The sequence below is a fragment of the Tamandua tetradactyla genome, chromosome 23 (assembly GCF_023851605.1).
Source record: "Tamandua tetradactyla isolate mTamTet1 chromosome 23, mTamTet1.pri, whole genome shotgun sequence".
Lineage (NCBI taxonomy): Eukaryota > Metazoa > Chordata > Mammalia > Pilosa > Myrmecophagidae > Tamandua > Tamandua tetradactyla.
Genome location: NC_135349.1, coordinates 33,992,060 through 34,008,227, shown reverse-complemented (window position 1 = coordinate 34,008,227; position 16,168 = coordinate 33,992,060). Strand labels below are relative to the sequence as shown.

The 16,168-nt window shown below is 40.6% G+C and overlaps 1 pseudogene; it reads left to right on the top strand.

Moving 5' to 3' along the window:
* Nucleotides 1-2,060: 2,060 nt before the first annotated feature.
* On the top strand, nt 2,061-14,594 carry LOC143666616 (zinc finger and BTB domain-containing protein 38-like; annotated as a pseudogene).
* Nucleotides 14,595-16,168: the final 1,574 nt, after the last annotated feature.

Below are 16,168 nucleotides of genomic sequence, written 5' to 3'. Positions count from 1 at the left end.
CCAATTAAATCAAACATTATTCATTGTCACACACGTGCCTCCTAGCCAACTGCAGATGTAATCAGCAACAGATGAGGGTCACATGCCATTGGGTAATGTCCACAGCAATAGAACTAGGCACCTTCACCTCGTGAAGTTGACACCTGAACCTAACTACCACAATGTATAAGCTGGTATTTCCCTGGAACTTTGGATATTGTGTGACACCTAAGACTCAGAGTAGGAGTTCTGTGGTTCTGAAGGTCAGCGTCACCACATACAATAATTATTAAAGAAATTGAATGAGATCAGCCTTCAATTAGAGGTAAGAATGAAGCTGATCAGTTTGAGACTAAGGTAAAAATCATAATACAAGGATAAGGAAGATATTATCTGTATTTTAGAACTTTACCTACTCTGTGAGACCAAAAGACGAGAGGTTTATTTTGTCGAGAACATAAATTTCCTGTAGCACACAATCTAACTCAACCTGTCTAGATAGATCATTTAAACAACTCAAACACAGGAGGCCCAGAATGTGAATGAGGGCTTGTAATTTTGTATAGCTTAATGTAATGCCCAGATACATCCCAGGCAGATTGTTAAATAGTATTGGCAAGTCCCTTAAGGGATGGGAGAAAAAAATATGGAACTATTAAGCTTTACCACCAGGAAAACCTCAGATACTGTCTCAAACATTAGGGACACCCAAGTCAATATGCCAAGCCCTTGATCTTGAGGCTTGCTCTTGTGAAGCTTATTTATGTAGCAGAGAAGCTAAGCCTACCTATAGTTATGCCTAAGAGTTACTTTCAGAGGACCTCTTTTGTTGTTCAGATATGGCCTCTCTCTCTAAGCCCAACCCTGCAAGTGAAATCATTACCCTCCCTCCTACATGGGACATGACATCCAGGGGTAAAAATCTCCCTGGCAACACGGGACATGATTTCCAGGGATGAGAAAGAATCTCTAGCTGAGATTCTACAAAAAGTTTCACACACTGTGAATACTTTCCTGAAACCTAGGGCCTAGATAGGTTCTTAGCCAGATAAATCCTGAAACCCAGAGGCGTTAGCCTCTCCAAGAACATTAACTAGTTCCATCTCCTTTCCCATATTATCAACACCCCTTTCCAACATGAAAAAGTTACAATGGGCAGAGCCCAAATACTCTTAAAGATTGGGAGAAGGATCAAAGGAAAAGGAGGAGTTATACAGAGAAGATAGGATTTAGCAAATGAGCATGACTGCTGAGTCATTATATTGGTATTTCTTTTAGTTTCCAGTGTCTTGGAGCAACTAGAAGGAAAAACCTAAAATTGTGCAACTGTAACCCATATCAAACTCTGACATCTATTCAATAACTACTCATTGCAATGCACTTTGAAATTTAGTGCCTTTTTGTATACTTATTATATTTCACAATTAAAAATGTTTAAAAAGCATTAATACATTGAATAGCAAGACTCAATAATCTAAATTTACTATTTGTTAAGAGGTGATGGAAACATTATGAATATCAATTGCTGAGTAAGCTATTATTCAAACTCTGGAGCAATAGCTCATTAACTTCATCAGTAGATGTATAATGAATCTGGAAATGCACATATTATGATAATGGATACATGTTACTAAATAGTCTACTTATTTTCTAAAGTTTTTGTTGCAAAATTTTCAAATGTATAAAAAAGTTAAAATAATAGTTCATTGACCATTCATTCTTCTTTTCTTCAATAACACAGGACAAGTGGATGGGGCCTGAGGACTTGCCAACCCATTGTGGGCCCCAGACCCCTGGGCCGCTGAGACGTGCCAGGCCTTGTCCTTGACACAGGGTTTCCCGGAGCTCCCCACCCAAGCAGGCCTGGGGGTCGGGCTGCGTTCTGGGTGGTGCTGGGTGGTGCTACGACTGGACTCGCCGGTCTGAAAGCATCATGGAACCCCCGCGAAGCACGTGTGCCGTGGAGCAGCTGAGACCCATCTTCTTGGAGGAGATGGGGGACTCAAAACACAGGATTTTCAAGTGATTTCTTGCAAAGCACAGGAAACTGACTCTGTGAAGGCTGGTCTATTCTAACTGAGATGACAACCATGTCCCTTTCCAGAGACTTCACAGACAGCTTTCACAGTGACATGGTGCTCTCCATCTTAAATGAACAGTGCATTCAGGGCATTTGATGTGATGTCACCGTCATTGTGGAAGACACCACATTTAAAGCCCACAGCAGTGTCCTGGCTGCATCAAGCCTTTATTTCAAAAATAGATTTTGGAGCCATACAGTCTGTATTTCCTGCCACCTCCTAGAGCTGGATGATCTCAAAGCTGAAGTGTTTACAGAAATACTGAATTATATCTACAGCTCCACAGTTGCCCTTAAGAAACAGGAAACAGTCACTGATCTTGCAGCTGCAGGAAAAAAGCTGGGAATATCATACTTGGAAGAGCTTGCCGATCACAAGTTGTCTAATTCCCTGGACCCCAATTTATTGCATCACCGACAAGGGAGTGATTAAAGAAGAAAAGAGTGAAAAAACCATGAAGATCCAACCATCATCAATGGCCCAAGGATCACAAATGCCTATTCCATCATCGAAATAGAAAATAGTAATAACATGTTTTCTCCGTTGGACTTGAGGGCAAGTTTCATAAAGGTCTCAGACTCCATGAGAACAAATAGCCTTTGCCTAGAGAGGACTGATGTCTGCCATGAGGCAGAGTCCATCTGCACCCTGGCAGAGCCCTCGTGTACTGTTTCTTCTGTGGCTGAAGCTTAGGCAAGTTAGCCTATATGTGAACCTGATAGCAGCTCACCTTGTAAAACAGGTAAAGAAAGTTGTGTCGTTCTTGCAGCCAAGCCGAAAACATGCCGAAAGTCAAGGCCACTCTCCATACCCCAAGATTCTGATTCAGCTACAGAAATATACCAACTCTTCCAATCACTAACTTAGAGGTTAATCAAGAAAGAAGTCCACAGCCAGCTGCAGTTCTTTCTCATTCAAAATTGCCCAGCAATGAAGGAGATGCCATTTTCCCAGAGAAGAGGAAGATAAATCCTCTGAAGTTCCTGGGCCTCCTGCAGCAGAGGTTCCATCTCTGGTTTACAATTAGAGCTGTTGTTCCAAACCTTTTGACAGCAGTGCTTTGCTCAGTGCCCACATGCAGCTTCCCAAGTCAACCCAGGAGCCATTAGTGTGCAAACACTGCAATAAGCAGTTCACCACCCTGAACAGATTGGGTTGGCACGAACAGATCTGTATGAGGTCACATCACATGCCCGTTCCTGGAGGAAACCAACGCTTTTTAGAAAACTATCCTACCATTGGCCAAAATGGAGGTTCATAACTACATGTGCCAACATAGTTATGTGAATTTATCTAGCCTCTGAAGACAGGCAGGTGTTCACTTGTGGAGAAGAACATATCCCTGCAATTACTGCAACAAAGTGTTTGCATTGGCTGAATACAGGACAAGACATGAAATTTGACATAAAGGAGAAAGGCATTATCAGCGCATTTTCTGTCTTGAAACTTTCATGGCTTACTGTGTACTTAAAAACCATCAGAAGGGGGAGTTCGGGAAGATGGCAGAATAGGATGGATCAAGTTCAGCCCTGCTCCAAGGAACAGCTAGAGAAGGGATGGGAGGGTGACGTAGACGGCAATTCCAGAGTGTAAGTAACCTGGGAGAGTCTTCTGCACCACATAGGGTAGCCCTGGTTGTAAAAACTGAGGAACTGAGAAGCAGAGAACAGGAGACTGTCAAGCTGGTGCAAACAGCCTCATACGGAAACCCAGAGCCCTCACAGAGCCCACCCAGAGTGCACAGATGGGGAGATAAGGAATAGGAAGTAAGCCAAGCTGTTTGTTCCTTGAACGTGCTACCCTCACCAGCACAGCCCTGTGACCTGCGACTCACCCCACATCCCATGCACATAAACCCCATCGCCCAAACCCCCTTCCTGTGCTCCAAGCACCCCACCCCATGCATACCTGCCCCACACCCCCACCACAAGTACATGCACGCCTGCCCAGCTCAACCCACCTCTTCTGAAAAAGTGCAGTCTCACTCCACCCCTCCAGAGCCTACTTCCCAGTCCCTGTCCCCTGCAGGCAGTTGCCAGCACATAAAGGCTGTGGGCTCTTACCTCCATACCCTGGCTACCCCCACCCACAGCACATACAGTCATGCAACCGCACCCCACCCTCCCTGAGCTCTGCACACATGTACATCAGTTTACAGCCCTCCCAGATCTGTGCATACACTCGGCCCCCAGCCACGCCCCCCCAGCTCTGGGCAAGTGCTGACCTGCAAAGCCAGGCCACAGCCACCCCCAGCCCATGCAGGTGCAACATGGAAGTTCTGCACATGCATATAAATGGCCCTGTGCTCTAGACCAGCGCACATCAAGGCCCTGCCCCACAGAGCCATGCACCTGCACAGCCACATCCTCCTCACTGCTGGGCACCCATGCTCACACAAGCACCAGCATACCATCCCCAACCTGCACCTATATCTGTGCTGCAATGCATCACTGGTGCCCTGCCCTGCCCCCTGCATCCTGCTCCACATCCATCCCACAAATACAAGGCTTCAGACAACTGTAGAAAATCAATTTCCAAAGTAAACCAATAAGATATTTACATGCCATGAAGATAGCAGAAGATCACTAAGCATATCATGAAACAGATAGATATAGCCCATCTTAACAACAAAAACATGAGAGGAGATACAGCCATTGGAACAACTAATCAAAATTTTTCCTATAACTCTATCAAATAACATTAATGGGATGGCTAATGGCATAAAGGAAATCAAGAAGACGCTAGAAGAGCATAAAGAAGAATTTGAAAGAATAAATAGAAAAATAACAGATATCACAGAGATTAAAGTTGCAGTAGACCAAACAAAAAGCATACTAGAGACACACAGCAGCAGATCTGAAGAAGCAGAAGGAAGAATAAGCGAACTAGAAGACAGAAAAACTGCTTTTGAACACTCAAAACAGAAATGGCAAAAAAGATGGAAAAATTTGAATTGGATCTCAAGGAAATGATGGACAAAACAAAGTGCACAAATATAAGAATCATTGTGTCTGAGGAGAAGAACAGAGTAAAGGGCTAGGGTAACTGAAGGGATAAAAAGAGAAAGAGGAAAAAGAATATATAGATCTGACAAATAAAAAAGATAAGATGATGGAGTCAAGAAACACCTTTTCAGTAATAACTTTGAATGTTAATGGACTAACCTTACCAATTAAAAGATACAGATTGGCAGAATGGATAAGAAATGTAGTCCAAATATATGCTGTTTATGAGAGATTCATCTTAGCCACAAGGATACAAATAGACTGAAAGTGAAAAGATGGAGAGAGATGTTCTATGCAAGTTATAACAAAAAGAAAGCAGCAGTATCTATACTAATATCAGGCAAAATAGATTTTAAATGTGAAGACATCATAAGAGACAAAGAAGGGCATTATAGATTAATTAAAGGGATAATCCACCAAGAAGAAATAACATTATAGATGTTTATGCTCCCAATCAAGTAGTTCCAAAGTACATGAGAAAGTCACTGGCAAAACTGAAGGGAGTGATAGATGTTTCAATAATAAAGTAGGAGATTTCAATACACCACTCTCCTGTATAGAAAGAAGAGCCAGCTAGAAGATCAACAATGAAATGAAGAAGTTAAACAACTTGATAAATGAATTAGACCTAGCAGACATTTATAGGTCATTGCACCCCAAAGCACAAGGCTATACATTCTTCTCTAGCACTCGTGGAATATTCTCTGAGATAGATCACACACTGGGGCACGAAACAGGTCTTCATAAATTTAAAAACACTGAAATTATTCAAAGCACTTTCTCTGATCATGATGGAATGAAGCTAGATATCAATAACCACCAAAGAACAAGAACATTCACAAATATATGGAGATTAAATAATACACTCTTAAACAACTAGTGAGTCAAAGAAGAAATTGCTACAGAAATCAGTAGCTATCTGGAGACAAATGAAAAGGAGAATATAGCATATAAGAAATTATGGGATGTGGGGAAGGCTGTGCTGAAAGGGAAATTTATTACCATAACTGCCTATATTTAAAAACAAGAGCAAAAATCAGGGACTTAATTGTTCACCTGGAGGAACTTGAGAAAGAACATCAAACTAACCACAAAGCAAATAGAAGAAGAGAAATAACAAAGATTAAAGCAGAGTTAAATGAATGGGAGAACAAAAGAACAATAGAAAGAATCAATAAAACCAAAAGTTGATTCTTTGAGAAAATCAATAAAATTGATGGGCCACTATCAAGACTGTCAAAGAAAAAAAAGAGAGGATGCAAATAAACAAAATCAGAAAGAAGAGGGGGTACATAACCACAGACCCTGAAGAAATAAAAGAAATCATAAAAGGATACTATGAAAAACTATATACCAACAAACTAGACAATTTAGATGAAATGGACAAAATCCTGGAAACACAAAAACAAGCTACACTGACTCAGGAAGAAATGGAAGATCTCAATAGACCAATCACAAGTAAAGAGATTCAATCAGTCATCAAAAATCTTCCCACAAAGAAAAGCCCAGGGCCAGATGGCTTCACAGGGGAATTTTATCAAATATTCCAAAAAGAACTAATACCAATCCTGCTCAGACTTTTCCAAAAAATTGAGGAAAAAGGAATGCTACCAAACTCATTTTATGAAGCTAATATTTTAATACCAAAACCAGGTAAAGATGCTATAAGAAAGGAAAACTACAGGTCAATCTCCCTAATGAACATAGATGCAAAAATTCACAACAAAATATTAGCAAATAGAATCCAACAACACATTAAAAGAATTATACACCATGACCAAGTGGGGTTTATACCAGGAATGTAAGGATGGCTCAACACAAGAAAATCAATTAATGTAATACAGCACATAAACAAATGTTGTTATGAAAGGGAAAATCACATGACCATCTCAATTGATGATGAAAAAGCATTAGACAAAATTCAACATCCTTTTCTTATAAAAACACTTCACAAGATAGGAATCAAAGATAATTTCCTCAATATGATAAAAGGCATACATGAAAAACTGATAGCCAGCATCGTACTCAATGGAGAAAGACTGAAACTTTCCCCCTAACATCACCACTATTATTCAACATTGTACTAAAAGTTCTAGCCAGAGCAATCAGGTAGAACAAAGAAATAAAAGGCATCCAAATTGGAAAGGAAGAAATAAAACTTTCATTATTTGCAGATGACATGATACATGGAAAGTCCTGAGAAATCTATATCAAAGTTACTTGAGCTAATAAATCCAGCAAGGTGGTGGGATATAAAATTAATGTGCAAAAAATCAGTAATGTTTCAATACACAAGCAATGACCTAACCGAGGAATCAAATGAGGGAAAAATTCAATTCAAAATAGCAATTAAAAGGGTGAAGTACTTAGGAATGAACTTAGCTAGGGATGTAAAGGACTTATACACAGAAAACTACATAACATTGCTAAAAGAAATCAAAGAAGATCTAAATAGGTGGAAAGACGTTCCCTGCTCATGGATCAGATGATTAAATATAGTTAAGATGTCAATTCTACCCAAATTGATCTACATATTCAATGCAGTACCACTCAAAATTCCAACAACCTACTTTGAAGATTTGGAAAAGCTAATTACCAAATTCATCTGGAAGGGGAAGAGACCCTGAATAGCTAAAAACATCCTTAAAAGAAGAAGAAAGTAGGAGGACTAACAGTTCCTGACTTTAAAACTTATTATAAAGTCACAGTGGTCAAAACACCATGGTACTGGCATAAAGTTAGAAGCATTGATCAGTGGAATTGAATCAAGAGTGCAGAAATAGAACACCAAATCTATGGTCAATTGATAGGCCCCCAAATCCACTGAACTGGGACAAAATAGTCTTTTCAATAAATGGGCATGGGAGAACTGGATATCAATAGTAAAAGTATGAAAGAGGACCCTTTCCCTATACCTTATACAAAAATTAACTGAAAGTGGATCAAACATCTAAATACAAGAACTAGCACCATAAAGCTTCTAGAAAAAAATGTCAGGAAACATCTTCAAGACCTAGTAGTAGGAGGTAGTTTCCTAAACTACACCCAAAGTACAAACAACAAAAGAAAAAATAGATAAATGGGAACTCCTCAAAATCAAATGCTTCTGCACCTCAAAAAACTTGGTCAAAAAAGTAAAGAGACAGCCAATTCAATGGGAGAAAATACTTGGAAATAAAACATCAGATGAAGGTTTAATATCCTGTATACATAAAGAAATCATGCAACTCAACAACAAAAGAATAAACAACCCAGTTATAAAATGGACTAAAGATATGAATAGGCATTTTTCTGAAGAGCAAATACAAATGACTCAAAAGCAACATGAAGAGATGCTCATCCTCATTAGCTATAGGGGAAATGAAGATAAAGGCTATGAGATACCACCTCACACCTATAAGAATGGCTGTTGCTAAACAAACAGGAAACCATAAAAGTTGGAGAGGATGTGGAGAAATTGGGACACTTATGCACTGCTGGTGGGAATGTATAATGGTATAGTCACTATGGAAGACAGTTTGGCAATTCCTTAGGAAACTAAATATTAAGTTGCCCCGTGACCCGGCAATAGCATTACTTGGTATATACCCAGAAGAACTGAAAGGAGTGACACAAACAGACATTTGCACACTAATGTTCATAGCAGCATTATTCACAATTGTTAAAATATGGAAACAATCCAAATGCCCATCCACAGACAAGTGGATTAAGAAAATGCGGTATTACATATGATAGAATATTATGCAGCATTAAGATGAAATGACATCCTGAAGCACGTGACAAGATGGATGAGCCTTGAGGACATAAGGTTGAGTGAAATAAGCCAGACACAAAAGGATAGAACTGTATGACTCCGGTTTTATGACCATGGTAAAGGTAAAATCAGAGGCTTATAATACAGAATATAGGGACTTAAAGATACATAGAAGCTAGAGATGGATAATGGTTAATTAATGAGGTTGAACTCCAATGTTAGATAGAAGTGAAGGTGATTCTCTAGCGTGTCTATTAGTAATATTAACATATTGAAGGTGAACAAAATTGAAAGGGGTTGTATAGACCTGTGTGTCCCACTGATTAACATGAGAATTATAAATAAATAAGTTCTTGCAAAAACTACTTCAAAGGTGTGATTCTTGTACAAACAGTGTTTAAATCCAGGGTACGGAGGGAAAGCTGCTATTGCATGCTATGGGCTGTGTTTAACAGGAAAACATCAGCAGTACCCCACAGCTGCAGGAGTAAATAAATATTTAAAGAGAGGCTTAGATTTCCTATTTGGTGAAGGTGTGTTTATTGGTTATCTTTCTCTTGGGAACAATGGAATTATCTAAAATTGAGAGTGTTGATGGACTGTGGACTTTGGACATTATACATGATACCTAATGAATGCAGGTCACTGAAGGATGTACTGACCAAGACAAAGACTAGTGAACGATGGTGTATACTTATGATCGAATACTGTGCTGCTACAAAAAAGGAGCGAAGTCGTGAGGCATGCAATGATGTGACTAAACCTGTGGGGCATTTGGTGAGGGAAAATAAGGCAGAAATGAAGAAACAATTGTTGTGTGGTCTCCTTTAGAAAATGCTTATAAGAAAACAGGGGCCTAGATTGTAAGCTCTTATAGCAAATGCATTTAGTTCAGAGGGGTAATTATTATTTCTGGATTTTGCGAAGCTGTTTCACTTATCTATAACCTGGTATATGGAGATAAGGACAAAGTTGGTCAGGTCGGGGATAAGGTAACTCAGAACACAGGGGAAAAGAAGACAGTGACTACATTTTAGAACCACACCTACTCTTTAAGACCAAAGGAAGAAAGATTTACTTTCTCTAGAACCTTAATTTTCTGTACACATGATCTAACTCAACCTATCCTTATTGCTCATTTGAACAATCGAAATACAGGGAACCCAGAATGAAAATGAGGGCCTTTAATCCTGTATAGTTTAATATAGTGCCTGGATACCTTGTAGTGTATAGTAAGCAGATAATGAAAAGATATTGGGAAAGTCCCTAAGAGGGATGGGAGAAAAAATATGGAATTATTAAACTTTATCATCAGGGAATCCCCTAATACTGTTTCAAACATTGGAGACACCCAAATCAACAGGCCAAGTCCTTGATCTTGCGGCTTACTCTTGTGACGTTTATGTAGGTAGCAGAGAAGCTTAGACTACCTATGGGAATGCCTAACAGTTATTTCTGGAGGACCTTTGTTGTTGCTCAGATGTGGCCTCACTCTCTCTAAGCCCAACTCTGCAAGTGAAATCATTGCCCTCTCCGCTACGTGGGACATGGCATCCAGGGGTGAAAGTCTCCCTGGCAACGTGGGAGATGACTCCCAGGAATGAGTCTGGCCCTGGCAGCATGGGATCAACAAACCCACCCTGACCAAAAGGGGAAAAGAAGTATAACTAATAAAGTATCAGTGTCAGTGACAGTTCAGATAGTCGAGAGTCTACTCTGGAGGTTGCTGTTATGCAGGCTTCAGTTAGACACTACTACCTATCATAACTTGCCAAACCTCAGCCAAAGCTATTCCAGCCAATCCTAAAGGATATCTAGAGCAATATATGAAATTCTACAAAGGTTTCATGCACTAGGGTAACTTTCCAGAAACCTACAACCTCCAGATGGATCCTTGGACCAGGTAAGCCCTGAAACCCAGAGGGCCCAGCCTCTCCAGAACATCAACTAGTTCCATCTCCCTACCCCTTTTTATTGACAGCCCCTTCCAAGATGAAAAATTTAGAATACCCATAGTCCAGATACCCCTTGTTCTAGTTTGCTAGCTGACGGAATGCAACACACCAGGCTTTTAATAAAAGGGGATTTATTTTGTTGGTTCTTCAGAGGAAAGGCAGCTAACTTTCCACTGAGGTTCTTTCTTACGTGGAAGGCACAGGATGGTCTCTGCTGGTCTTTTCTCCAGGCCCCTGGGTTCCAACAACTTTCCCTGGGGTGATTCCTTTCTGCATCTTCAAAGGCCTGGGCTGAGCTGCGAGTGCTGAGATGAGGAATGCCGAGCTGCTAGGCTGTGCTACATTGCATTGTCTCATTTAAGCACCAGCCAATTAAGTCAAACATAACTCATTGCAGCAGACACTCCTCCTACCCAACTGCAGATGTAATTAGCAACAGATGAGATTCACATACATTGGCTTGTGGCCACAGCAACAGAACTAGGTATGCTCACCTGGCCAAGTTGACAAATGAATCTAACTAACACACCCCTAAATTGTGGAATAAAAAGATCAAGGGTCATGGTGGGGTGTTTTAGTTTGCTAGCTGCTGGAATGCAATATTCCAGAAATAGAATGGCTTTTAAAAAGGGGAATTTAATAAGTTGCTAGTTTACAGTTCTAAGACCAAGAAAATGTCCCAATTAAAATAAAAGTCTATACAAATGTCCAATCTAAGGCATCCAGGGAAAGATACCTTGGTTCAAGAAGGCTGATGAAGTTCACTGTTTCTTTCTCAAGTGGAAGGGCACATGGTGAACATAGTCAGAGTTTCTCTCTCATCTGGAAAGGCACATGGTGAACACGGTCAGGGTTCCTCTCAACTGGAAGGGCACATGGCGAATACGGCGTCAACTGCCAGCTTTTTCTCCTGGCTTCCTGTTTCATGAAGCTCCCTGGGAGGCATTTTCTTTCTTTGCCTCCAAAGGTCACTGGCTGGTGGACTCTGCTTCTCGTGGCTATGTCATTCTGCTCTGCTCTCTCTGAATCTCTTTCATTCTCCAAAATGTTTCCTCTTTTATAGGACTCCAGAAACTTATCAAGACCCACCCAAATGGGTGGAGACATGTCATCACCTAATCCAGCTTAACAATCACTCTTGATTAAATCACATCTCCAGGGAGATGATCTAATTACAGATTCAAACATACAGTACTGAATAGGGATTATTCTGCTTTTAAAAAATGGGATTTTGATTAAAACATGGCTTTTTTTTTTCTGTCACTGGTTTTTTTTATTAATAAAAAAATAAAAAATTAAAAAATAAAAATAAAAAATTAACACAACATTTAGAAATCATTCCATTCTACATATGCAATCAGTAAAAACATGGCTTTTTAGGGGACACACATCCTTTCAAACCAGCACATGGGGTTATACAGAAAAGGTAGAGTTTAACAAATGAATATGAATGCTGCATCATTTTATTGATGTTTCTTTTAGTCTTCAGCATCTTAGAGCAGCTAGAAGTAAAAACTTTAAATTGTGGAATTGTAATCCATACCAAACTCTGAAATCTGTTCTACAACTAATTGTTGAGCTGTGCTTTGAAATTTATTGCTTTTTTGTATATATATTATTTATCACAAAAAAAGAAAAAAAGTCTATTGTGATGATAAAAAGAATATTTATTCCTTTTAGACTCCTGTATTCTGGAGCAGCTAGAAGGAAAAATCCGAGAGGATGGTATGGTAGCCCATGACAAACTCTGGAATCTGTCCTGTAATTACTTGTTGAAGAGTACTCTGAGAATTATTGCTCTTTTCTTTCTTTGCTTTGTATATATATTATAATATACAATAAAAAGTTAAAAACAAAATCAGAAGCCTTTCCATGCTATAGATCACAGACTTTCCATCAGTGAAAAAAAAACAGCCAATGGAGGCTGAAGCCTGGTGTCTATCCATATAAATTTTATGGACTACTATGAAATGCAAGAGAGCTCCTCATAAGAGCTACTGAAATGCTTCCTATGAAAATACTCAAGAAAACAGTCAAAGGAATGAGTCGGCACCTGGCACCTATGTTATTCAGAATTGACACAGTTCTGAGTAACCTGCACTGAACTTCCCAGACAGTGTAAACACCCTGACAAGCAGTCCAGCCAACCCACTGGAAGCACCTATATGTCAGGACGTATTCCCTTCCACAAAGATCCTAAATGCAGAGGGTAACAAATGGGGAGAAGGGGCATTGAAAATTGATCAGTAACTTTTACTTGACTGAGGTGTCAGTTTCCTCGGGTGAAAACGATGTCCATTATGCCCTCCAGGCAAAGGATGTGCCTGTTTTGCCTTTGAGTAAGGGCCGTGAGAACTCAGTCCACGCGATCAGCTACAGTGGCCTGGCCCCTCTGTCATCGTACACAGTGGCCAGGTCCCCTCGGCCATCATGCAAAGCAACGCCAATGCTGCTGTAGCCAGCAGGAGCAGCAGAGCCTTCAGACCCAGCCTCAGTCAGCCCCTGAAAGAGAACAGCTATAAACAGCAGGCCTGAGCCAGAAAATGTGGGTAAGTGTCATAAGCAGACCTAAAAGCGTTAAGGAGAAAAAATATATATACCATGCGAACAGGGAGAAGTTCCAGAGGAGCCAAAATACATTGCTGATCCCAGAGGGTGACCTAGCAAAACCACAAATACCACTGAAGAAACCAGTAAAATTGAAGCCCACGTTGCAAAACCTGCTCTACCAGATACCTCCACCATTAGCAACATTGCACCCCCTCCTCATTGGGAATGAGGCCACTGTGGAAAGGCATATCCTAGGATCCAAATTGTTTTCTAAAAGAGGAAGAAGACCCAAATATCAAATGCAGGAGTAAAGTGTGCCCCAGGACAGTGAGCTGGAAATCAATCAGGTCAGCCCACTCGGCCTCTGCCAGTCCCAGTGTGAGGACATGAGCCAGATGTTCGATGACACAAGCCACCAAGTTTCCACTGACAAGCCGTGGTACCCTTACCACAACTACAAGCCCCCCCCAAAATCCAGACAGTTGAGAAAAATGAAGAAAGTCAACTGGAGGAAAGAGCATGGAAACAGGAGCCCAAGCAACAAGTGTAAGTGCTCAGCAGAACTGGACTGTGCTGTGGGGAAGAGCCCTCAGGATAATGCTTTTAAGGAAGAAGGAAACAAAGAGGTGCCCATGCTGCAGTGTGAACTCTACGAGGGAGATAAAGTGGCAGCTGCTGGGAACCAGAAAGGCCCCCCCGACGTCTCACCTCCAGGCCTTATACCTGTGAGCTCTGCACCAAGCAATGCCAGAGCCCTTCCACACTCAAAATGCACATGAGATGTGACACAAGGGAGAATTCATACCAGTGTAAGACCTGTGGATGGTGCTTCTTGGAGCAAGGAAACTTGTAGAAACACAAACGTATCCACCTGGGCATGAAAGAATTCATCTGTCGATATTGCAGCAATGAGTTCACATTGAATAAAACCCTCAAAATCCACAAAAGAATCCACACAGGCGAAAAGCAATACCACTGTCAGTTCTGCTTTCAGAATTTTTTGTATCTCTCTACAAAACAATCATAAGCAGGGACATGTTCAGGAGTAGACTATGCCTGCTTCCAGTCCCCCCAAATTTGCAAAACAGCTGCTGCCCTTGGATGCACCAAAAGAAATACTTATTCAGAAGTCCAAGTCAGCAAGAAAGAAATAGAAGGTGACACATGCCATGAAAACTCAAATCTCTTAGAGAATCAACGTTTCATTGATTCAGAAGATAGTGACCAAACGGATAATGTACAAACCATTGTTGAAAATGTTCTCCTTTGAGTGGCATTAGAAAAATCTTCAGAAATAAAAGTCGAGTGTCTTGTTTTTTTGTTTTTAATTTAGTTTTGTTCACATAACAGTCATGAAGGAGCAATACGTAAAACAAAACAAAAACAAAATCTCATTTGTGAAAATTCCAGAAAAAGGAGACTTTACCTACTTTGGGTTTTAGCATTAACTTAATTCAAAGTGAACAAAAATAAAATAGCTGAAGCCTCCAATATCCCAAGTATCTTGTTAAAGTTAATGAAGTTTTTAGCTGTGGTATTTCTATCAGTGAAAAAAGATATTAATTTTAGCCTAATTTAAAACTCTTTCTAGCAAGTGCTAATAGGAACTGGCTGCTGAATTGCCTTTAATCACTGCAGAAAATAAGGGTCAGATATCATGAAAATGTCATTTTTGCAAATATGTTCAAAGCTAAATGAGCTATGATATCTTTTGTCCCATCCAGCCTCTGCACTATTAAAATTTGTTTAAATTAATGGATACCCATGAAATACTTAACAGTATAGCTGAAAATATGTGCAAAATAGGTAACCTAAGCTCTACCTTCATACATTCTCTAGTACTTTCCTGCAACAGAAATCTTGTAAAACGCATATATAAATCACTATAATTTTTACTGCCCATTTCCCCTGTAGAGAATTACGATGACAAGCAATAGATCGGCAAACAAGGAGGACTGGTGTAAAAATTAGTAGAACGCATTTTAAATGACTTAAGAGCGTATGTGTGCTTTTAGATGGAAAGCTGTTTTCTTGAAGTTGTGGCTCAGCTGCTGTTAGAACTGGTCTGTTCAAATTATAGAAAGCACTCAGGCCACTCCTTAGCTGTGGCGTGGGGGATGGGGGTGGGGGACTTCCCAGAATCCCCCTCTGATTTCCCATGCATATTACTTGACAGTGGCCTTGCCTTGGAGAATGAAGAGGGGTCAAGTTTGACGGAAAGTTTTTGCAGCCCTCCAGTCATCACAAGGCCATGGATGGTGGGGTTCTATTACAGGCCAACCTTAACCAGTCTCAAAGGTTCAAATAAACTCGACATCCCCATTCCACCAATGGCGTGTCCAGGATATTTATTTAGCATTAGAGGTACACATAGTGGTAAATTCCAGGCACTGGAAAGTGACAGAAAGTCTCGGCTCTACAATTATTAGCCTTCTTGGGGATTATGCAGCCCGCAAGTACAGACTGCTATAAGGCAAAAGGGCACCAGAAAAGCCCTTCCACCCCCCACCCCCCACCCCCACACCCCTCCCCCACCCCCCACACCCTCCACCCACACCCATTAATGACTTGAACGTGATAGAGGAATTGACAGCCTCAACTATGTTTACAGCAGGGTGGTTAGGGAGGCGGTGGAGGGACAGGGCTCTGTCCCTTGCTTAAGTGACTCAGAAGTCATCCACAAAGCTAGATGCCTTGTCTTCTGTGTTTGCAGATACCTAGCGGTCTTGCTAAAAACATTTGAGGATTTTTTAATGTTCTTTTATGCTGATGTACACCATCATTTTACCTTCAAAATCTAATTGCCCTTCGGGACATTGTGTCGTATGAACTAGGCTCCTGGGA